The sequence below is a fragment of the Dipodomys ordii genome, unplaced genomic scaffold (assembly GCF_000151885.1).
Source record: "Dipodomys ordii isolate 6190 unplaced genomic scaffold, Dord_2.0 Scaffold4, whole genome shotgun sequence".
NCBI classification, from domain to species: domain Eukaryota; kingdom Metazoa; phylum Chordata; class Mammalia; order Rodentia; family Heteromyidae; genus Dipodomys; species Dipodomys ordii.
In genome coordinates, this window is record NW_012267220.1 from 34,137,978 (window position 1) to 34,162,006 (window position 24,029).

The following is a 24,029-nucleotide window of genomic DNA, read 5'->3' on the forward strand; positions in this document are numbered from 1 at the left end:
AATGTGAAAATTGAAGCTATCATGACACAAGCCTGAATATTGTACATGAAAGTGTTTTCCATGTTACTGATTATTTTTCCACCTCGGAAGTCCATACGGATGGGGGAGATTTATGACTAGTTTTTATTCAGTCTCCCAAATCATGGGGTTTTTCTAAGGGACATTGCATTCAAAATTGGAAAAAAATTGATTTGTTTGGTATTTGACTTATTAATCAACACTATGTACTAAAAATGTACACTTTAGTAGAGACGGGATGGGCGAGAATGTTGAAAAGGGTGACATTGAGCAAGATATACTGTATTCATAAACTTTTGCTAAATGGAAACTCCTTTGCACGATTTCTCAAAGATAATGAAAACATTGAAAAAAATGTACATTTTTATCATTACCTTTTTGTTTTGGATTACTCAAGCAGTTTTCTAAGAATGAAACTCATCTCTCTTGGAAGGTTTAAGAATTTTTTCCTGAAATATCCTTTTAGAATTATCGTTAAGTAGTTGTACAAGGGAGATGCCATTTAACAAAGCAGTTTATGAATACAAGGTGTTCTGATCCCTCCTAACCCACTCCGTCCCTCGCTTTCTAAATTTTGTGGATTCCATATTGAATTGTCGCCTTCATTACCCACCTTCTTCTCTTCCCTCATCTGCCCCTCACTCCGTGCCCCCTCCCGCTGGTTAGAAGGGTTGGTTTCGCGTTTTGTGTGAGATGATTATTACGCATAGCCACCAGTGACAGCTCGGGCCACGGGTGGCAGCTGCGCTTCGCCTTGGCCTCAGCGATCTGTCCTCGGCAGCAGGAAGCCGAAAGTAGGAAGTGGAGTATTCACATTGCCAAGGGGCCTGCCAGCACGTGGTCTGAAGGCGAGAAGATACTTTACAACCCTTACCCTTTGCAAAATAAAACCACATGTCCAGGAAAGAGCTGAGGGCTGGGCTGGGCTTCCCCTTAGCCCTGGCTGAGGGTGGGGAGGGCTGGGACGGGGTGACTCGTGAGGGGGAGCTCCTGCAAACTCCTGTGGCATCCGAATGCACAAAGTTGCGTCCTGGCAGCCATCTCTCTCTCTTCCGGCCCAGGTGCCTGTGACCACCGTGGTCACACAATGCTGTCCCTCCTGCTGGTCCTCTCAGGCTTGGGCCGGCTGACCTCTGCTGGCTAGAGTAAGTGAAGTGCTCTAGGGACCGGCAGGACCCTCTTTCTGTTCCTAGGGCCGAGGGTGAGGCCTGGCTCAGGCCAGGCTGGGGACCTCGTCAGAGTCCCCGTGCCTGGGGGGACCGGAGGGCCGCTCTGCTCCCAGCGGGCCCTGGGCAGTGGGGAAGGGGGTCCTCGGTGGGCTGGAGTCCTGCAGCCCACAATACTTCCAAGACCAAGACTGGACAGTGGTAGGGCGGCTTTCTCAGTCCTGCAGGAAATTCTTCATGAGATCAGACACAATGTAGGTCTGGGTGAGCATGTGTATGTAGGATGCATGCACGTGCCTGTGTGTGTATGTGTGTGCTGGACTTGGAAATTTAGAATGACAAAAGAAAAGTTGGTGAAGAATGCTGATGTAGCTATGAAATGGTGAGTGTGCACAGGGCTTGTTAGGAATGAACAGGGAAAATGAGGCCTGGCAAGGTGTAGTCTGGAAGTAGCATTCTGGAATTCTAACCATGAAGTCTCTTGATTAAAAGCACAGCCACTGTGGTTTTTAAGGTTGGTGTTTGTTTGTTTGTTCGTTGTTGTTGTTGTTGTTTTTGCTTTGAGCTTGACACTCCCTGGATAAGTTGCCATACTAAACAAAAAGGAACAAAGTAAATGGAAAAAGCAACTCTCTCCCTCTGAGCTTGGCTGTGTGTCATCATCAGCACATTCTGAGAAGTGAGCAGGGGTGTCTTAAACACACTTTAGGTGAGGGGGTAACACACACACATACACACACACACACACACACACACACACACACACACACACACACACACTTGGGAAAAATCCTTTGGCCAAAAAGTGTTTGCAAAGGAAAATATCATCTCAAGGATGGATACCTGTCTGGTAGATCTAACCTTTGTTTAAAGGGATGCTCAAACATCTGTGAGCAGACCAACCTTGAATCTCTGGTTCCCATTCATAAAACAGTGTAACAGCTGGATGGTTAAATATCACAGATGTCAGATCAAAGGGGAGCTCTCAGCCTAAGGAGGATCTGAGCCAATCAACCCCCCACCTCCTTTTCCACTCTGATTGTAGAGTATCCATTACTTGCTCTGGATGGTGTACTATCTAGCTTTCCTTGCTGCCCCTTTGTTTTGCTTTAGTAATAAACTTTCTTGATCTCACAGTCCTAAAATTCTACTTGGTTTTCAAAATCCCAAACTCAGGAAGCAGTGAAGAGTTCGCTCTAGATGGCTCTATTTTAAAAATCTCCTCCCTGGTGCATCCTGTATCAATAATAATTGCAGATTCTGAAGCTAATGTTTCTGAACTTTCAGCAGATACACTGCCACAGAAGACAGGGAAGATGTGTGGTGGTCAGGTATCACTGCCTCTGCATTTGTGAAATCATGTGGGTGTTCGTTCTTGCTTTGTGAAGAGCCATTTTGTCACAGTGCGAACAAATGATTTGATACTGGTTTTTATGTTTCTAAAAGATGAGGTGACATTTCCTTTTTTAAATTTTATTTTTATCTTTAAGTGGTGGTCTGTAGGAATTGCCATTCAAGAAGTATATATGAATGCAATGCATCTTGATCACTGTCATCTCTTTTATCATTCTCTCCAGTCCCTCTCATCCCTGTCCCTTCCATCTGTGGCCCTACACTCTCCATCCCACCCCCCAAAGTGACATTTCTGTTGCACGAAAAAGCTACATAGCCAACTGGACCTTTAATCCATAAAAATATTCCCATTTGAGCATTCCTTCTTATATAATTAAGGTCATACTAGTCCAGTTAATTCCTACAGTAGTCACAGTAAATATTTAATCACTGTTCCTAGGGGGGATGTGAGCTTATTTAACATAAATTATAATCATGTTCCTAAAACCAACTCACCCTGACAGATGCTATTTATTTCATCTAGTTTTCAAAGCAGCAAGGGAGACCCGGAAGTGAAAAGTGACTCGTCTGACACCAGCCCACTAACAGGTGCCAGAGCAGAGGTTTAAACTCACTTTAGCTGGCCCCACTACCAAGCTTTCTGCACTGTGCAGCCCACTATGTAGTGCTACTTTGATATTCTGGGGTCTCTGAATGAAGGAGAAACAGAAGGGGAGAGCCCATCTCTGCTTGGAAAATAGGTCTTGAGATAAGTGAAGCTTTAACTGCTATGGGCATGAACTGGAATGATTGTGAAAGCGCTCTGAACTAGTGTTTTTCAGGTTGGAAGTAAGAAAATCTAAAAATAAGCAGAGCTACTCAAGAGGCTGAAGTCTGAGGATGGTAGTTTGAAACCAGCCAGGCCAAAAAAAAACAAAGTCCATGAAACTCATCTCCAATTAACCAACAAAAAGCTGGAAATAGAGATGTGTCTCAAGTGGTAGAATAAGCGCAAAACCTAAGGAAGAGTGTAAAACCCTGAGTTCAACTCTCAGTCCCAGCACAAATTCAAGTTTGTATATAGAAAATTAGGTGTGGAGGTGTGACTCAAGGCTCAAATGGAAGAGCACCTGCCTAGAAAGTGTGAGGTGCTGAGTTCTAATTCCATGGCACACACACACACACACACACACACACACACACACACACACACACACACACACTTTTTACAAATCATGAAGATCATTACTTTTGTATATGATTCTATAATATAGAATGAATAAGGTTCAATGTGAAAATCATAAACTACTTTTTCGGATTATATGATTGTGTGGATTGAAAACCTGACAGATTTTTATATGCAAATCTTACAACTAAAGAAGCTCAGCAAAGGACACCTGGTTCCTGAAAAATGGGTTACTATATATACTAATGGCAAGAGAGATGAATCTTGTTGACGGAAATGATGTTTGCTATTCGTCCCAGCACTTAGGAAACTAAGGTAGGAGGATTGTGAGTTTGAGACCAGCCTGGGATGCTCGACTCTTTCACATGTTTTAAAAGAAAAGAAATTCAAACCACCATTACCAGAAATTCTAGCTCTGTTTATACAATCCTGACCTCTCTGGCTGGAAAACTGATACTGATACTGTTTTTTGTTCATAAATATAATATGAGACTTTAAGAAATACTTAGTCATGGTGTATAAATCTACTATTTATATATTTAGGAGGTTATACTAGGGAGCATCATATGTTGTTAAACCTCAAACTGCTGGCATAAGTAATTATATAAATCATTAAGACATTGCTTGCTATCCAGAATGTAAAGGGAAAAAATATGCATCTTGACACTAGAGGAAATCAGATGTGTTTTGTTAGTTGTGTTCTACGTGGTTTGTAACAAAGTAACAAAACCCATTTTAACAGATGAAGATCAGTCAATATAATATACCACATTATACAAAACATTGGAAAATTATGACCTGGTCATCTCAACTGATGCAAGTAAAGCAGCTGGCAATATTGAACATCTTTTCTTGATAAAGCACTCCCTAAACTCTAGTGTCAGAAGGAAATGGCCTTAAGAGAATTAAGGATAAATATGAAATCCTACAGTGAGCCTTACAGTCAGTGGTGAGAGTCAGCATTCAGTATCGCTTTCCTGGAAACTATAGCCAAAGCAAGTAGACAGTAGAGGAATGAGGAAGAGAAAATGAAAGAAAAGCATGGAAATTGGAAAGGAAAATGTGCAATGTCCTTCATTCCCAGTACAACGTTCCCTGTATAATAATGCAATGCTATGTGGAGAAAGTATCATATATAGGAAATTTGAATGTTGAAAATTTTTAAATGTAGTTTCTCAGCCATTTTTGGATTGAATAGGAATGCACATTAATAATTAGAATATATTTGGTTACTTGATGAAGTCAGTTGGCAACTATTGTGTTAAGATCAAAGTAGATTCTGGTATTGGAGCTTAGAAGAAGTATTGCCTAGAAATACAAAGCTGAATCATTTTGCAGTTGCCCATTCAAAATATGTGTCTGCAAGTTGAGTGGCATAAAATTTACATATCAAATTTACATATCAAAACTTGTACCTGTGGTAGACACAACTACAAGCATTAATAAAGAACAAGTGCTCCTGGCATTCAAAGGAGAATCTAAAAAGATTCTCATAAAGAAGAAAATAAACCAATACAGAAAGTACTAAATAGGAAGTTTAAAAAATACAATAGAGAAAATAAAGCCAGCTCCGCTTTGGTTCTTGAAAAACACTTACATTGATTATTCCCTTGTTAAAGTAATTAAGAAAAAAAGGAAAAAAATAAAAGAAAGAAAAAAGCAGGTATCATCCTAAGTACTGAAATATATTGAGCTATTGGATGTTGCATAGGAATGAGGACAACTCCAAAGGAACTTGGCAAGGCGAAATTTACTTCTATGCATAAGGACAGGTGAGCACACCAAAAGGGTGGATAGCCTGGCAGGTGGGTAGTAGGTGCTGCACTGGAGACCTTTATCTTGGATCGGTCAGGGTTAGGGTTCACAGTTTCTTGCGATTGGCTGACACCCACCATTTAAACCAAAATGACCAGGAGTAAGGAACAAAGGGAATGGTCTAGCCAGTCAAGCAAGTCTTCCAGGCTTTAAGTCTCAGAAGGCAAGTGCCACAAACAAATGAAGGAGGGCATAGCAAAGCCTGGAATCTAGAGAAAGAACCCAGAAGGGGGGTAAGTATAAAGGGAGTCTTACAAAGGAATGTAATGCACTTTGATAGAAAAAAAACTATCTGCTACAGTACAGTGATACTAACATAGTAAGAATATGTTGTATGCAAATTTACACGAAAAAGATACATTATCTGGCAAAACACCATTTACCAAGAGTGACACAGGAGGAATTATTCAATCTGAATGCACCAGGAAACTTAATTATCACTAAATTAATGCAGCTGTAAGCCAATTCCAGATCATCTAACAGCTGGTAGCAAGGATCTATTATAGACACAATATCCTGAGGTAACATGAAGTAAGTTTTCAGTACGTTTGCTGGAATATGATGAATACTTGGCTATGGGACATATCTATCTATCTATCTATCTCTACTATAACCTATGATCCAGTGATAATGAAGTAAAGAGGTCAGGCCTGGCCAATGCCATATTGGCCACATGGTTGGATGGTAGGGTCTGGCATCTTGTTTTCATGCTGGGGGAAGGAACCGCCTGCCCATCACCTGGAGGTGATGGGCGTGCCCAGATCCCTGGAGGAAGGGGTGGGCACTTGTCTGATAGGTTTCTGAATCTGTCAGTCCAGTGCCTAGGACTGGGAATTTCCTGTGGATCTGCCCTCTGTGCCAACCCTTTATAGGACCAGCCCAGCACGGTCACGCCATGCCACATGTGTCTCAGTGATGTCTCCTGTGTCCTGTCTCCTGGCTTGTCTCCAGTCATCATGGCATCCAGCTCAGCTCTCCAGTGGAGCTGAATGGAATTGTTGGTATTGTTTTTGTTCTTTCTTCTTTAGCATGTTTCCTAGCTGTGTTATGTGTATTTGGGGGCTGCAGGCCTTTGTAACAACGGGCTGCCTACAGCCTGCTAACTGTATAATAAAAACTCCAATATTCTGTATTTCAAACTGTGGCTTCTGGCATGATTCACCTTACAACACTATAGCCAAGTTATGGAAACACTATAGCCAAGTTACGAAAACAGCAAATCGCCCTTCAATGAATGAATGGATGAAGAAATCTCTCTCTCTCTCTGTCCCCCCCTCTCTCACACACACAGGAATTTAATCATTCATTAGCAAGGATAATACTAAATCTTTTGCAGGGAAATGGATTGACCTGGAAAAAGTTGTTTTAAGTGAAGTAAGTCAGGCTCAAGGAGAAATGGTGTGTGTTCTCTCTCATATGTGGAAGCTAGATCTAAAATCCGAACATACATGGTAACATATGCAGGGTTTTATGCATATATATATATGCAAACAAACTGTCCAAAGGATGTTGTACGTATAGGACAAGTCCCAGTGGTATAACTCCTCTGAACAGCTAAGTATCAAGAACTGAGTATCAAGAACTGGAATTTGTGGTGGATGTGGGAGGGAGGGCAAGGGGAAATGGAGATGGGTGGAGAGAGGAAGGGGAAGCAAATGCAGCAAATGCATAATAGTCAATGTATGTATTTTAAAGTGACTCTAGGAAAACTTAGGGGCTAGGTGGGGTTGGGAGAGATAGGAAAAAATTATGAAGGGGTGATACTGATCAAGATGTATTATGCTCACAAATTGACATGTTGAATTGCAACTCCTTTATTCAACTACTTAAAGATAATGTTTTTAAAAAACAGAAGAGATTGTGATGACTGTTTCCACATTTGCCCCAATATATCACAGGCAATAGCTGCATTTCATTTTTCTGAATATCCTCCCAGCGGTTGGTTTAATTTTCTTACAAGCTGAGAATGAACTCCAACAATTTAGTATTTTGAACTGTATTTATATCACGCAAATAAGTTCTTACTATCATGGTGGAAAGGTAGAGCGTGAAGTCAAAGTTGATTACTCTCAAACTTTAAATTTACTGTTTTCTTGTTCATCCTGTTGGGTTTTAGAATCCCTGGGAAGGTGTGACCCCTTTCCTTTTGCCTATTTCTTCCTTTTTTGAATGGAAACATCTACCCTACTTCTGTCCTAAGAGTATAGTTTCAAAGCAGGTAACTTTGCTTCCATAGTTCTCAGCTAAAGGACAAGCTCCATGAGGGAATCTCAGCCACATGTGATTCACATGGTATTTACATGGGATGCCGACCTTCACATGTTTGACTTGGTGTTGAAACAAGTGAAGACCTTGAGGGTCTTTGGGTTGCAAGAATGTGAGAGCAGAATGCCATAATTTGAATGTGTGAGTCTTCGTAAATGTATACCTTGGTACCAACTACCCAATGTGATAGAATAGGTGGTAGAGCCTTTGAGGAAATGATTGAGTAATGAGCATGAAATATCTCTTGAGTCAAGTAGTTCACGGAGGCATGGTTAAAGATGACAAAGGAGTTTTATTAGCCAGTATCCAGTCCTGGACTCCCAGGTCTCAGAACAAAGAGCGGCCTTGACCACTAGTAGGGCAGGGCTTATAAAGGCAAAAACCCATGTGCAGGTGGTGATGTGGTTTTGCAAGCCAGCAAGCTGATTCACAGAAGTGAAAATTGCAGTTAGCCTTATCATAAGCAATTGCACAAGCAATTTTTATGAGCAATATTCACAAACGATTTCATGAGGTCATATCCTGGAGCCATTTGGAGTAGGGGGCACTTCTGCAGCTGTTGCTGGGCATCAGAGATAACACATAGTCCTGGGGGTGGGGGTCAAGAGTTGTGATGAGACGAGCAGACAGCATTCTGCTGATGCCACTGGAGGCTAGAGGTACCTGCAGTTTCATGGCCAGGGGTGGGGGTTAACACGTGGTATATCATCTAATTTGGGGAAAGGGCTGGGGGGTCTAAGATGCTTTATAAAAAATATTATGTCTAAAACTGGGTTCTCACAAGCACAGGATCCCATGAAAGATATTAAAGCTCATGAAAGGGGCAGAGGAAGTCTTAGTCCATTTTACCTTTCTGCTTTGTGCCATGCAAGAATGTGGCAGAACTCCATACATTAAAAGCTCGACAAGTAATGTGTTCATTACCTTACTTGTGTAACTATAACCCCTCTGTACAGCATCTTTACAATGAAATTTTAAATAAAAGTTTTTTTTAAAAAAAGAGACAACCATGAGCACTAGTGGCTCATGCCTGTAATCTTAGTGTAAAGTAAATTAAATAGGTAGGTTTAATAAGGTAGCAGATAAAGAGAACACCATGTAGCATTCAGGCAAGAAAAGAAGTTTATTTAATTACAGAACTGCTACCCCACCAAGCATGATGGAGAGGCATGGTCGAAAGGGTGACCCACTCCTGCACCAGGACTTAGCTAGGCCAAGGGGGGGGAAGGTGTGACCAAGTGAGGACACTGGTCCTATGGAAGGATATGACCTCGGAGGAGGGAGAGGTATCTGCCTCCAGTGTGTTAGTTACCTAAGTGATGCAGGTACTGGAAGGAGACTTACGCAGGGGATGGGGAGGCTAGGGCCTGTATGGCTGGGAAGACCTTACACCAAGCTAATCAGAAGGCTGAGTTCTGAGAATTAGGGTTCAAAGCCAGACTGGGCAGGAAAGTCCACAAAATTCTTGTCTCCAATTAACTACCAAAATCCAGTAGTAGATTTTGGTGACCATTAGCCTTAAGCACAAAAGTTCAGGGACAGTGTTCAGGCTCAGAGTTTAAGCCCCAGTACTGGTGCGTGCGCGTACACGCGTGCATGGGCTCGCGCACGCGCTCACACACACACTCACACACACACACACACACACACACACACAGGAGACAACCAGTCTTTGCCAGATACCAAACAGCCAGCACCTTAATTTTGGGCTTCCCAGTCTCTAGAACTGCAAGAAATAAATTTCCATTTTTTATGGAAATTTATGTATATTGTTAGAGCAGTAACAGATTAGTACATCAGATAAAGCATGGGCACTGGGAATAAAGACAAACAAGTTATTATTTTAAGATTGTAATTGCCTTAAAAGTAAAGTGACTATTTAAAACACAAAGTAGCCATGTGTCCTGTGCTTTCAGCATGCATAGAAGTAGAAATCATAGCAGCAGTGACACTAAGAATGTGCTGGAGGATTTGAGAATACACTGTAGCATGGTGCTCACACTGTGTAAAGAAGTATAGCATATGATTAAATTCATATGTTGCAAACCCTTGGGATCCAAAATTGTAATTCAAAAATTGTAATAGTAAGACATAGATGGTGTTAACCTTTCCTCCTCCATCTTCCTACCCAGTCTGCCACCTTAGACACTTTGGCAGAAACAAAACTGGCTTTCTCTGAAATCAGGTGACACAGGCCTTTTACTGAAAACAGGTGACACAGGTGTCAGGTTGCTGGAGGAGGTAGGAAGCCGGGAGAAATGTCACACCATGAGAGGAAAATAAGCTGTTGCTGAGAAAGACCAAGTCCCTACCAAAAACACCATCTGAGTCAACCATTCTTTGAGTGCACTGGCCTAAGACCACTCAAACTGGCAAAACAAGTTACGTGCCCCAAGTCCCTCCTCACTCCAAGTGCTGCTTTTATCCCCCTATAAAAGCTCTGCTACAACTACACTCAGTGCCACCTCTTTGATCCTGACCAGGGAGTTCACCCAGGAGCATACTCCAGTAAACTTTCCTGTCAATCTGTCAATCTTTTTATTCCTCTCTGCGTGGTCCTTTACTTGCCTAAAACCTTACAACAGGTAGCTGCAATCTCAAATGGAAGCCCCTCTCCAAAATGCAATTGCCTTCTCCTTTGCTTGTGCAGCTATTGTTGTAAGGCAAATCAACCCAGAAGCCACATTTTAAAATATAGAATATTGGAGTCTTTATTATACAATTAACAGGCTGCAGGCTGCCAGTTGTTACAAAAGCCTGCAGCATGCAAATACACATAGTGAGAAACCTAAGAAACTCCATTTTTATTTAACACTCCATCTCAGTTCTGCGACTTAACTCGTGACCCACTTTATCCCCAGTGCCAGAAATTTCTGACAGAAAGCTATGCATAAACAATTCTTGGAGCCATAGGTGGCATTTGCTTAAGGCAGGTGTTTGCCTTGAGTGACTTAGGGCTAAGAGTTTCAGTTAAAACCATATAATGTCCCAACCAACCGGTTCTTCAGAGCTCAGAGTGAAACATGCCATGCATACTGTTGGTCCATGTGTGACTCATAACCATTGTGGTCAAGCTATGGAACAAGGATATTTTTCTGTAAAGGTCAATCAATCATATTTGTCCAGCTTGGCTTGCTTTAAATGTTAACCAATCATGTAATTTTTTTATGTAAAAAGTTCCTTAAAGTTGTTTGTTCAATACTATAAAAACTCTGCTGATTCTATGCTCTTAGTGTGCACGGAGGACCAAACTCGAGCTTGCAATAAACAACTCTTTGCTGTTTGCATTGATCATGGTCTCTGGTGGTCTGTGAGGGGGCATCTGAAAATGGGTACCTCAATAGCACAGCTAGGAAACATGCTAAAGAGAAAAGAATTAACAAAAGCAATACCAACAAGCCAATTCAGCTCCAATAAAGAGCTGAATTGGGACACCATGATGGCTGGAGATGAGACAGGACATAGGACAGAGACAAACGTGACATGGCGTGATGGCAGCTAGGCTGGTCCGGGCCTAAATAGGTTGGCACAGGGGGCAGATCCACAGGAAATTCCCCATCCCAGGCACTGGACTGACAGATTCAGTAACCTATCAGCCAAGTGCCCGCCCTTGCCCATTACCTGGGAGGCAGGTGATGGGGGGGCGCCCTGGGGTTCTTCCCCCAGAATGAAGACAAGATGCCAGACCCTACCATCCACCATGTGGCCAATATGGCGCCAGCCAGACCTTACCTCCTTACTTCACTACAACTGTAAATGTTTACCCCTTCCACAATGCAGATTCCTGTTCTCCTGTTCCACATGAACCCAGCCTTATAAAACTGTGCTTATAGCCCTGCCCACGAGGTAGCCTGTCAGGTTACTAACATTACATTTCTTTTCCTTTGTATGTAACCAGGTATCCTAGTGATTTTCAGATGATGTAATATAAAATAATAAAACTTATATAAGTAATACAAAGGAAGTCACCAAGTGAGGACAAAAACAGATTCTTGATATGGAAATGGCTTGACACAAACTCACTGTTTCGACAACAAGAAAAAGTTAATGAATGAAAATAAACAACTGGTTTTGGACCCTGTCAAAGAGTGGAGATTGCAAGATGAAGAAATCTAAAATCCAAAGAGAGACAAACTTGCTGCTTGCACGGTGGTGGGGGAAGGGTGTGTGTGGGGCGGGTATCCCCAGGCCATAAGCTAATGGATAGAGACCCTCTTGGGGTTTTGAAGTCGTAGGCCCCTATACTTTAGTACAGTTTTCTCTAAGGACCCTATTAGGTTCTTATTGTAAACTATGCCCAGAAGCTGCCCTTAGCAAAGGTTTGTGCTCCAAAGAAACAACCTTCCTTATCCAGCCCACAGGGCGGGGGACGTTCCTGTCATTTCAAATTCTTACAGTTTTCCTGAGTCATTTTAGGAAATGGGGAAAACCTAATCGATAAAAGCGTATATGAAAGACTTAAAGCCCTTCAACCAGAAAGGAAAGATGATGATGCAAAACACAGGCTAACTAAAACAGAATTTTAAATGACTGCACCTCACTCTCATTTCCCTCCATATTGAGAGAGGTGCAGCCACAATACACATAGATTGATACTGCTGTGAGGCAGTGTTTTTATTTTTGTTCTTTTCCCCCCTCTATCTATTAAAATGTTTTTTAAAGAAGAAATGTGTTTAAACAGAGTAGGTTTATTTAGAAGTGAAAAGAAGAAAAAGAGTTATTAAGATCAGACTCTGATAGAGGAGACTGATTGGTTGGGTATTTGCAATCCCTTTGTCTGGGTTGACAAGATACTTAGTCCAGATTCCCCTCTCTCTTGGGGGAGTGTATCATTGGTCTTATTGGCTAGGCCATGGCCACTTGGGGCCCTCTGATTGGATCCCTGCCTCAGAACAGGAGCAGGGCTGTAGTAGGGCTGACCCTCTACCTTGCCTTTTTAAGGCACATGTGTGGAAGTTTGGGAGCCCATGGAGCCCAATGACCAAAGGGAAACAAGAAAGCATCATTGTCTCCTACCATGTGTGCCTTTACCTCAGCAGCCATTTTCTGCCCCTAACTACTTAATCAGGGCCAACTAACTATCAAGACTTCCTCTGTAGGGTAAAACTTGAAACCTATATTCAGGAGCAAGGAAGAACTAGGATGTCTGAGGTCTTGGATACTTCTGGTACCTAGGACTATCTATGTTACCAAGGGTCCTCACACTAAATTCCTATGCAATGAGTGCCTGTCACTCATTATCTGCCAGGTACTGGTGGCTCACACCTTAGTCCTATCTATTCCAGAAGCTGAGATCTGAAGTTCATGGTTCAAAGTCAGCCAAAGAAAAACAGTCCCTGAGACTTTTTCTCCAATTAATCACTAAGAAGCTGGCCGTTCAGATGTGGCTTAAATGTTAAAATGCCAGCTTTGTGCAAAAAAGCTTTGGGACAGTGTTCAGGGCCTGAGTTCAAGCTCTAGTACTGGCATAAGAAAGAAAGAGAAAAAGAGAAAGGAAGAAAGAAAGAGTTAAAAATATATTGAAAGACAAATAAAATAAAAATTTTAAGAGACAAAGCAACTAATAGTTCAGACCAGATTCAGATAGGACATATATAAAAATCATCAGAGACTTTAAAATAAGTGATTCATATGTCAATGTTTTAATAAAAGGTAGATACTGTGCAGCATGACAGGTGATGTAGCACAAAGATGAAAATTGTAAGAAAAATCAAAAGAAAATGAAACACATGGAAACCCTTGGAAGAATACCTTCAGTGGCCTCACACAGCTGAAGAAAGAATGGCTGAACCTGAAATTCAGTCAATGGAGTCTTCCAGTCTGGAATACCAAGAGGCAGAACAGAATATTCAAGAACTGTGAGACAGTGACTGAAGGTGTAGCACATATCCAACTGGGACAGCAGAAGATAAAACACAGAATGGACCAGATGAACTATTTGCAGTAATCATGGCTCAGAGCTCCTTGAACAAAAAACTAGCCAAGGAGTTGAGAGAGTATGGAGCAGGGTAAACACCAAAGAAAAATGATATCTTAAAATAATATCTTCCTATAGCAGAAAAGCAAAGACAGAAAACATTCAAAGATACTGGAGGGGGAAAAGAAAGCCAAACAGGTAAGAATTGCAGCACAGAAGACTACTTGTCCAAAACCAATTCATCAAGAACAGGGATTTGAAATATTAAAATGTGGGAAGGAAAAATGAACCACAGCAAAACTCAATAGTCTCAAAGTTTATTTTTCAAAAGAGAGGTAGACATAAAATGTTCTCAACAATTGAAGTTTAGCATGATGATTGCTTATCAGCTGCAAGAAATGCCAGAAGATGTTTTTCAAACAGAAGTCAACTGATATCAGAAGTTTGTGTCTACAAAAGGAAAAAAAGGAACATTCAAGAAAAAAGGAACATTCAAGAAAAAATGCACACAAGTAAAAAAAAATTGCTTTTCTTATTTTTGATTTATCAGAAACAACACTGTTTAAAATAGTAATAATAGCAAGGAACTTGGCACTTAGCAAAGGAAATGACAGCAATATCACAGGGATACGTAGAGGTGTTAGGAATTTCTGTTAACAAGCTATCTGTCTTATAGTATAGTTTTTGTTGTTGTTGCTGTTGTTTTCAAAGTGGACTTAGATTAGCCTCAGATGTATATTTTAAACTGTAGGACTTTAATTTTTAAAAGAAGAAGTAGTTGATATGTAGAATAGATGAACAGGAAGAATTTTAGACACTATAAGAAGAGATGAAATATAATATATAATGTACTCAAGAGAAATAGAGCCGGGCACTGGTGGCTCATGTCTGTAATCCTAGCTATTCAGGAAGTTGAGATCTGAGGATCGCAGTTCAAACCAGCCAGGGTAGGAAAGTCTGTAAGACCCTTATCTCCAATTAACCACCAGAACACTGGAACTGGTACTGTGGCTCAAATGGTACAGTGCTCGCTTTAAGCTGAAGAGCTCAGGGACAGCATCCAGGCCCAGAGTTCAAGCCCCATGACAAAAAAAAAAAAAAAGAAAAAAAGAAAAGGCATAAAAATATAGAGAAAGAAGAACAAATACCTCTAATGGGAAACACTCTCATATGTGTCATGTGTAGACACAATAGATGTCTAAAAGAAGCAAATTTTAAATGTAAAGAAATACAGATTAGTTGTGCAATGGTGGCTCATGCTTGTAATCTTAGCTACTCAGAAGACTGAGCTCTGAGGATTACAGTTCAAAGCCACCCTAAGCAGGAAAGTCTCTTTTTTTTTTGATACAAATTCTTTTTTTATTGTGAAAATACTGTACAGAGGGGTTACAATTACATGGGCAAGATAATGAGTACATTTCTTATCAAGCATTGCAGCCTCCTCCTTTGTTTACCCTTCACATCACTTCCCAGCCTTCCCCCCCCCCCCCACCACAACAATCCCCCTCCCCCCCCCCCCCCGCACCGACATAAGCAGGAAAGTCTCTTATCCTTAATTAATCACCTAATAACTAGAAATGGAGCTGTGGCTGGTAGAGCAATAAATGAGCAAAGGGATAGCACCCAGTCCTGGAGTTCAAATCCCACAACTGATCAAAAAAAAAAGAAAGAAAGAAAAAAAGAAATACAGATACAAAAAAAAGACAGACACAAATGTTTTTTTTCTTTCTTGTGATTGTTTCTAACATATTTATAAGATGATTTTTTGTTGCTTTGTATGTCCTTCCCCCACCATATAACCCCTGTTTTCACCGTATTTGATGTTATAATTTTCACTGTATTTGATGTTGGTATAATTTGTGGAGGGGAAGGGAAAAAATTGTTTAAATAGGGTGGACCTGTTGCAACAATGAGATGTACAGGTCATTATGTTGAAAAATGAACTTTACAACTTGGGGGGGGGGAGGAAGGGTTTTGGTGGGGAGGGGGAGGAAGATGGGAAGGGATGGGAAGGGGAAACAAAGGATGAGTCAACAATGCTTGATAAGAAATGTACTCATTACCTTGCCCATGTAATTGTAACCCCTCTGTAAGGCATTTTCACAATAAAAAAATAAAAATTAAAAAATAAGAGAATTCAATAAAGCAAGCAAGACTATTAATGTTATCAGACAAAAATGAACTTCAGAAAATGGAATTCCAGAAAAAAGATGTTGAGTGCTCAGAAAGACAGTATAATTCTAAAGTGGTCTTAACAAAAAAAATTGGAAAAATGAGCAGCAAAAATGAACAAAACAAAGGCAAAAATCAACAAATCTAATGTTATAATGGGGAAATCCAGGCAAATCAACAAAGCAAGAAAGAAAAAAGTCATGCATGTTGGGAAAAAAATACATATAAAAGTTTATTTTCTCGGGGACTAGTTGTCTCAGTATAAAAAAAAAGATATATAAACTTTTCAGAGCTAATAATTAACTTTTGCAAAATTACAATATTCAATTTCACAAATCTCTATATTGAATAACTTGATGATCTTTAAAAAATACAATTTTTAGTAGCATAGAAATAGTATTATTAGGTACAATTCTTATGCTTGCAATACTTATTTACTGAAAAAACCTATATAATTAGTTATAATTCAACTAAGAATATTTATATGATAGATCTATGTTACATTCTTGGGTTGGGAAATTCAAAATAATGAATATATCAGCAGTTCCCAGCTTAATTTATTGGTTCAATGCAATCCCAAACAAATGCCATAAACTTCATATAAATATAAAGAACCCAAATAAAGAGACTGACAAAAGAAATGAAAATCAAGAACAGACCCTCATGCTGTATTCATCTAACTTGTGACAACAGTGAAAACAAGTAAATGGAGACAAGGCAGGTTCACAACAAATATACTGAAAGAATTGGACTCCCATATGTCAGGAAATACAAATATCAACATGTGTCACAAACGCTCCAGTATTATCTGAATATAGAGAGGAATCTTAATGTAAAGTTTACAACGGTGAAGTCTGTAGGGTAAAATAAAAGTAAAATATCTCTCCATCATTTGTCCTTGAAGAAATGCAAATTAAAACCTCAAGTCATGCCTGGCATAATGAGCCATGTCTATAATCCCAGCACTGAGGCAGGAGGAATGGATGAGAGTTTGGAAGCTTCTGGGCCACATAGTGAGGTCTCCTCAACACAACAACAAAAAAGATAAACAAGCCCCAAAGATAAGACAAAACGACAAACAACCACATGTCCAAGAGACTGCCTACTCAGCCTACTTCTAGCTATTTACTCAAATGATTTGTAGCCAAATTGTTAGCTATCTCAACCTAGCAAACTATAAAACACAGGGTTTTTAAAATTAAACTTCAGTCAAATAATTTGGAAATTAAAAAATATAATTTATTACATTAGTTGACTATAGTTGCCTCAATAGAAATCTACCAAGTACTGATAAAATGCAACATCTATTCATTAGAAAAATAGCAATTTGGGGAATAGAAGTAAAGGCCCTTAATCTAATAAGACACTACAAACAATGTCACACTTAACCATGAATAACTGGAACTAGGAAGAAGACAAGAATGCCTGATGTAAGTACTTTTGATTGCTACAGCATGCCAGGAAATAGCTGAATTGGGCAAGGAAATTTAAGAGTGGAAAGGAGGATTAAGGGACCTTTATTTTAGACAAAATAACTATGTGTAGAAAATCTAAAAGAATCTCCAAGTTAGTTATTGTAATTAACAAGTAGGCTTAGCAATGATAAACATGGAAATGATCAATTGAATATTCACCAGACAAAGAAAAGGGGATTGCATGAAACTGCAGAGCTTCTGCATGGCAAAGGACATAGCAAGCATGATCAATAGAAAGCCCACAGCTTGGAAGATCTGCACTAGCCATACAACTGACAAGGGCCTCATACCTAACCTATACTTAGAACTCAAAAAAATTAAATCCTCCAACAACAAATCCTCAAAGAAACAATCACCCCATTAATAAATGGGCTAAAGGCTTAAAGAGAAACTTCTCTGAAGAAGGATAAAAATGGTTAATAGGGAAATGGAGAAATGCTCAACTTCTCTGGCCATAAAAGAAATGCAAATCAAAACAACATTGAGATTCCATCTCACCCCAGTTAGAATGGTCATGGCTATAGAAGTAGTTCATGATATAATAACTATTATTACTATAAATTAAACTCACAATATAAAACATTCTTGAGGTTAACAGAAAACAAAAAGAAATGAAAAGCATACAGATTGAAGATGATGAATTACAATTTTCTCCATACACGTGTGGAAATTCCAAGGAGTGCACACATGAAAAATTGCTTAGACTAATACTTAAGTTCAGCTGTGTCGAGAAACAGAATCTAAAAAATTAAATGCATTTTGATATCACCACATAAGCATTGTGAAAGTAAAAGTAGGAAAGGATAAGATCAAAAATATACAAAGCTTAAGTATAAGCCTTAAGAATAAACTATAATGAAGTGGGTATGCAAGAAGGGAACAATTTTTTGTTCAACATCCTGCTCCACTATTGTCCTGGCGTAACTGCTGACCACTGTGGAGACTACTTCTTGGTACAGTGGCCAACGTTCCCCAGAAACAGAACCAACAGGAACTTACTGAATGCTAAGTATTAACCAGAAGCCTTATTAATATCTCGTTATAGTTGTTCTGTGCACATGATTCCCCTTACATTGCCGACTTGGCCCTGAGGACAAACTATTAGGCAAACCACTCCCCTTCCTTGAGTTCTTGGAAAAACCTTACCATTTCCCAGAAATCAACACAATTTAGTACATATTCATAGCACACTAATTTAACCCACTTACACAATTGCCAAAGAGCTAAGAGATTAGGTACTTCACTGCTTGGTCAAACTTCCTGCCTTCATTTTCCTTTGAGGGCATGTTTTAGTACTTTTTTCTTTGCTTCAAATAAATCTGGGTCTGCTAAGACTGCTTTAAGCTTGCCTGTTCCTGGTTTTTTTTGTGTGTGTGTGATTTAAGACTTCCCATGTGTCTGGCTCTAAATTCTTTCGTGAGAACAAGAATCTGCCCTTTCCTCTATTGACAATAGCATCAAAGACAATACAATACTTAGAACACATCCAGAACATTGCTAAGAGAAATTAAAATCTAAATAGGCAATCCATGGTCATGGGTTTGAAGAGTAATTATAACTAACATGGTAATTTTCAACTTGATATAGAGAGATAACAAATTTACCACATACCCTGCAGGATTTTTGGCAAATATTAGTACAGTAAGTCTAAGACTGTTAGAATCCATTGTGACCATCCCAGGAGACCACAGGGAAGCAGGCAGGCACAGGAGGAAGATTATTACAAGGTTTATTAGAGGGACCATGTCTTCCTGGAGAGGGAGGTGTCTGCTCCCATCCAAGGTGGGTAGCTCTGGTAGGTCTGGGGAGAAGGGAGGGAGTGGCCAACTATAAGCAGGACCTGTAGGGAAGAGAGGAGCTCAGGTTTGGGTGGAGCTAAGGACCAGAGGTGGGGATAATGCTGGTAAAGACTACTGTGGAGATACAAATAACTCAGAAGATACAAAGCAATTTGGAAAATAATGACAAATTAATAAAGGCAAATTGGGGAAACTTAGTTTTCACATAAAGCTACTGGCGCTGGTGAAAGGCAGACATAGATCAAAAAAGCAGCCTTGAGAGTAGACATATCTGTGAAAAATAGTTTTTATACCATGATGCCACAGAAATTCAACGTGGAAATGCACACACTTTTCAGACAAATGGTGCTGAAACTTGCATATTACATGGAAAAAGGTGAACTATTATCTGTACATTACATAAAAATTAGTCAGTAAACTGAAGACCTAAATTTGAAAGCTAAAATTACAGATGACTTTCAAAAAAAAGAAAAAAAAACTAAAGAAAATCTATATGTCTTTGTTACACAGAGTTCTTAGATATGACAAAAAATGTCATAAATGTAAAATTCATATTTGTATAGCTGATAAATGTACTTGTCAAGTAAAATCAATTCTAGGCTCAGTAATGAGAGCTGTCATCTGATGGAATTATTGAAATGGAGCAGGAGGACTAGCAAAATAAGATTAATTCTTTGGTTAGGCAAACGTGCTGTTTCTTTTATAGGGAGAAGTAAACAATGGTATGAGGAACTGGATGGGAGGAAATGGTATGACTAGACAAGATATCACAAGGGAGTAGATACAAATCAAAGAATGTTTTACCCTGTGACAGGTTATTTACAGGACTGGCTATTAGGAAAGGGTTCTACTGGCTCAGGCTTAAAAAATGTACTTACTTATGAAACTATAACCCCTGTGTACATCACCTTCACAGAAAAAACAATAAATAAATAAAAATTTTAAAAAAGATTATGGGCCAGTGGTATAAAAGAACCCTTAAATATAGCTAGAATTTTAAACAATATTGATTTATGGAGAAAATACAGTTCAGCTAATTATTTTTGAGACAAAGAATCAGAATCTGATGGATCTGTGTCTAATTTTGTCACAGATAAACCAGGAAGTAAGTGTTGGGGGGGTATCTGTCAATTTAAAAAAATATTATGAGCAGAGTTGTTTCTGTGCATGAACCCATTTTTCACCAAACACCTGGAAGGTGAATCTCTTTGTCATTTGGATCAAGGTAGCATCTTTTCTATCAAAAGGGTTTTGTAAAGTACAACATTGTCAGATTTATCAAAATTATCTACATTTACAGTTTAAAACACAAGAGAAAAATTAGGAGAAAATATTGACAAATCATTTATTTAACAAAGGACTTACGTATAGCTTATAGAAAAGAAGAATTCTCATCTTACAGATGAGAACTGGACCAATAAAAGAACTGGACAAAATCTACCAGTGTGATACTAAATAAATATGTGAAATGACATGTGACTAGATAATCAACACATAAGATACTTGGCATCTTTAACCATCAAGAAATGAAATGACTAGAGGAACCACTCCACATCTATTAGGATGACTATATCAAGAAGATGAATAAGGAAATATGTTGATAACATTGTGAGAATAAAAAAAAATCCTCATCTATTCCAGGTGGGAACATGGAGTGGTTAATCTTGGTTGTTAACTTGATTGGACAGAGAAACACTGCTGGGTATGTCTGTAAGTATGTTTCCAAGAGAACTAACTAAAAGAAAGACCTGCCCTAGTTGGACATCATTCCACAACCAGGGGTTCCAAATACAACAAAAGAAAAAAAAAGAGAGACAAGAGAAAGAGAAAAAGAAAGCCTAGGGACAAAGGAATTCTAAAGCTCTCCCTTCCTCTCTCTTTACCTTCCTTCTTCCTCTCCCTCTCCCAGCTTTCCTTCTCCTTCTCTCTTTTCCTCTCCCTCCCCTCTTCCCTCTCCTCCCTTTCCCTCTATCCTCCTTTTCTTCTCTTCCCACTTTCCTGTCTGCAACCATGAAGCAAAACCAGTCTTTCCTCCCTTTCATTGTTTTGCTTGGGAACTGTGTCATGGCAATGACAAACTATTTATTGTTTTTACTGTGAAGGTGATGTACAGAGGGGTTATAGTTTCATAAGTTAAGTGCAAATGATACAACTCATTTGATAAACAGTGTGGAAGTTTCTTTAAAAGTCAAACATAAACCAATATGCAATTCTCAGCTTCTCCTACACTCCTACCCTAAAGAAACAAAAAATATGACCCCCACAAAAACATTTATACACATATACATAACAGTATTATTCATTATCATGGATAATCGAAACAAACCAAATGTTATTTAATTGGCAAAACTATAAAAAGAATAAAAGAATAGGAAATGTGATACATCTATACCACATTACAAATCTGAATTATCTGTCTTGCTGTGTTTAACCTTGAGTGGAAATGTCAAAGTGTTTCTGACTTGGTTCCGTACACATTTGACATTCTTACCACACAGTAAGTGACGGTTCCAGTTCCTATACAGCCTTGTAAACACAAGCTCATCCACTGCAAATCCAAGTGAGTGAACTTCAAATGAGTTTGGTTTGCATTTCCTTGATCCAAATAACACGAAGTAGTTTCTTGATATTTCTATGTGTTCTGTAGAGAAATGCCTATGCAGATCAATTTCACTTTTTATTTGCATAATTTGTGAGAAATTTTAGTTATGTAAGTTCCTTATTTAGCCTAGACATTAGTCCCAAATCATATGTGATTTGCAAAAATGTTATCTGTTATCTTTTCATGTTTTGGAAACACAAAAATACTTTTTAAGTTTTAAAATACATACATGCAAAAAATAGCAGGGAAAAGATAACATACAAAATTTGAAAAATACACATATGTGATAAATAGATAAATAAGGAAATATTGTATGTGAGGCAAACAGGACACCAGTAAGATTAACCAAGATAATAATGAAGAGGAACAAATAAACCGGGTCAGGAGTGAAAAGGTCATGTTAGCTCTAAATGCTACACAAATTGAAACAGACCACAATTGGTCATGTAGAAGTAAAGTAGAAAGGTTAGATAAAGTACAAAAGATTCCAAAAATACTCATCTAATTGGCTCAAACATAAGGAAATCAACTAATTACTCTCTATTAATGATACAAACAAAACCAAATATTTAAGATTTTTATCCACTGTTGCAAACTGATTCCCTGCTCACAATGTATGCATATAATAAAACAGTAGCATATACATATTGTTTTAGGCAGGTGGTACTGAGGTTTTTACTCAGGGCCTGATGCTGGCAAGGCAGGGACACTTATCACCTAAGCCAAGATCCCACATTTCCCAATCCTTCTTCCCCCCCCCCCCCACCAAAGTTGTAAAGTTCATTTTCGGCATGACAACTTGTACTTCTCATTGTTGCAACGGGTCCTTATTTTTTATTGTGAAAATACTGTACAGAGGGGTTACAATTACATGGGCAAGATAATGAGTACATTTCTTATCAAGCATTGTAGACTTCCCCTTTGTTTCCCCTTCCCATCCCCTCCCATCCTGCCCCCAACCCAGTCCTCCCCGCCCCCCCCCCACCAAAGTTGTAAAGCTCGTTTTAGACATGACAACTTTTACTCCTCATTGCTGCAACAAGTCCACTTGTATCCTTATTTAAACGACTTGTTTTTCCCCTTCCCCTCCACAAATTATACGGACATCAAATACAGTGAAAGCTGTGGGGGAGGGACATACAAAGCAACAAAGAAATAATCTTATAAATGCGTTAGAAACAATCACATGAAAGAAAAAAAAAACCTTTGAGTACATTTATCTGACCTTTTCTGCTTGACTCAGACATATACTAGATATTGCAAATAAGAGAAACCATGGGACCTATGTTTCTTTGGGCCTGGCTTACTTCACTTAATATCATTTTTTCCAAGCCTTTCCATTTCCTAACAAATAGGGCAATGTCGTTCTTTCTGATAGAGGCATAGAATTCCACATAGAGCTCCCCTATGACCCAGCAATCCCACTTTTGGGCATTTACCCAAATGTTTACAAACAAGACCACACTAAAGCTACCGGCGCGACTATGTTTATTGCAGCACTATTTACTATAGCTAAGATATGGAACCAACCCAGATGCCCCTTAGTAGATGAATGGATCAAGAAAATGTGGTATATATACATACTGTATTTCTTAAATGAAATTGCTCTGATGACTCTTTTTCTGAATGGAGAAAACCCAGGGCTGATGGGCATCTCATCCGGCCAGACAGGTACAGTGGGGTTTTGCTTTGCCCTAAGAGAATACAATTATACTACATTGAACAAGCTAACCTTAAGGCAGTTTAAATTCATACGATAGTACAGGAGAGCCTCCTTCATATTCCAAATATTCTTTCCAACTGGCAGGATTAATTTTCCTTTAGGAATTTTCAGGTTATCTTATTCTGAATTTTATGTTTATTAATTTTATTTTATTTTATTTTTTATTGTGAAAATACCATACAGAGGGGTTACAATTACATGGGCAAGATAATGAGTATATTTCTTAGCAAGCATTGTTGCCTCCTCCTTTGTTTCCCCTTCCCATCTCCTTCCCACCCCGCCCCCACCGCCCCTGCCAAAGTTGTAAAATTTGTTTCTTGACATAATGACTTGTACATCTCATTGTTGCAATGGGTCCACCTGTATCCATATTTAAACACTTTGTTTTTTCCCTTCCCCTCCACAAATCATACCGACATCAAATACAATGAAAACAAGGGTTATACTGTGGGGGAGGGACATACAAAGCAACAAAGACAATAAATTCCATGGAACACCATTAAAAATAATCTCTCTCCTAATCCCTGAATCTAGACAGTCCACAGACAACATCACTAAA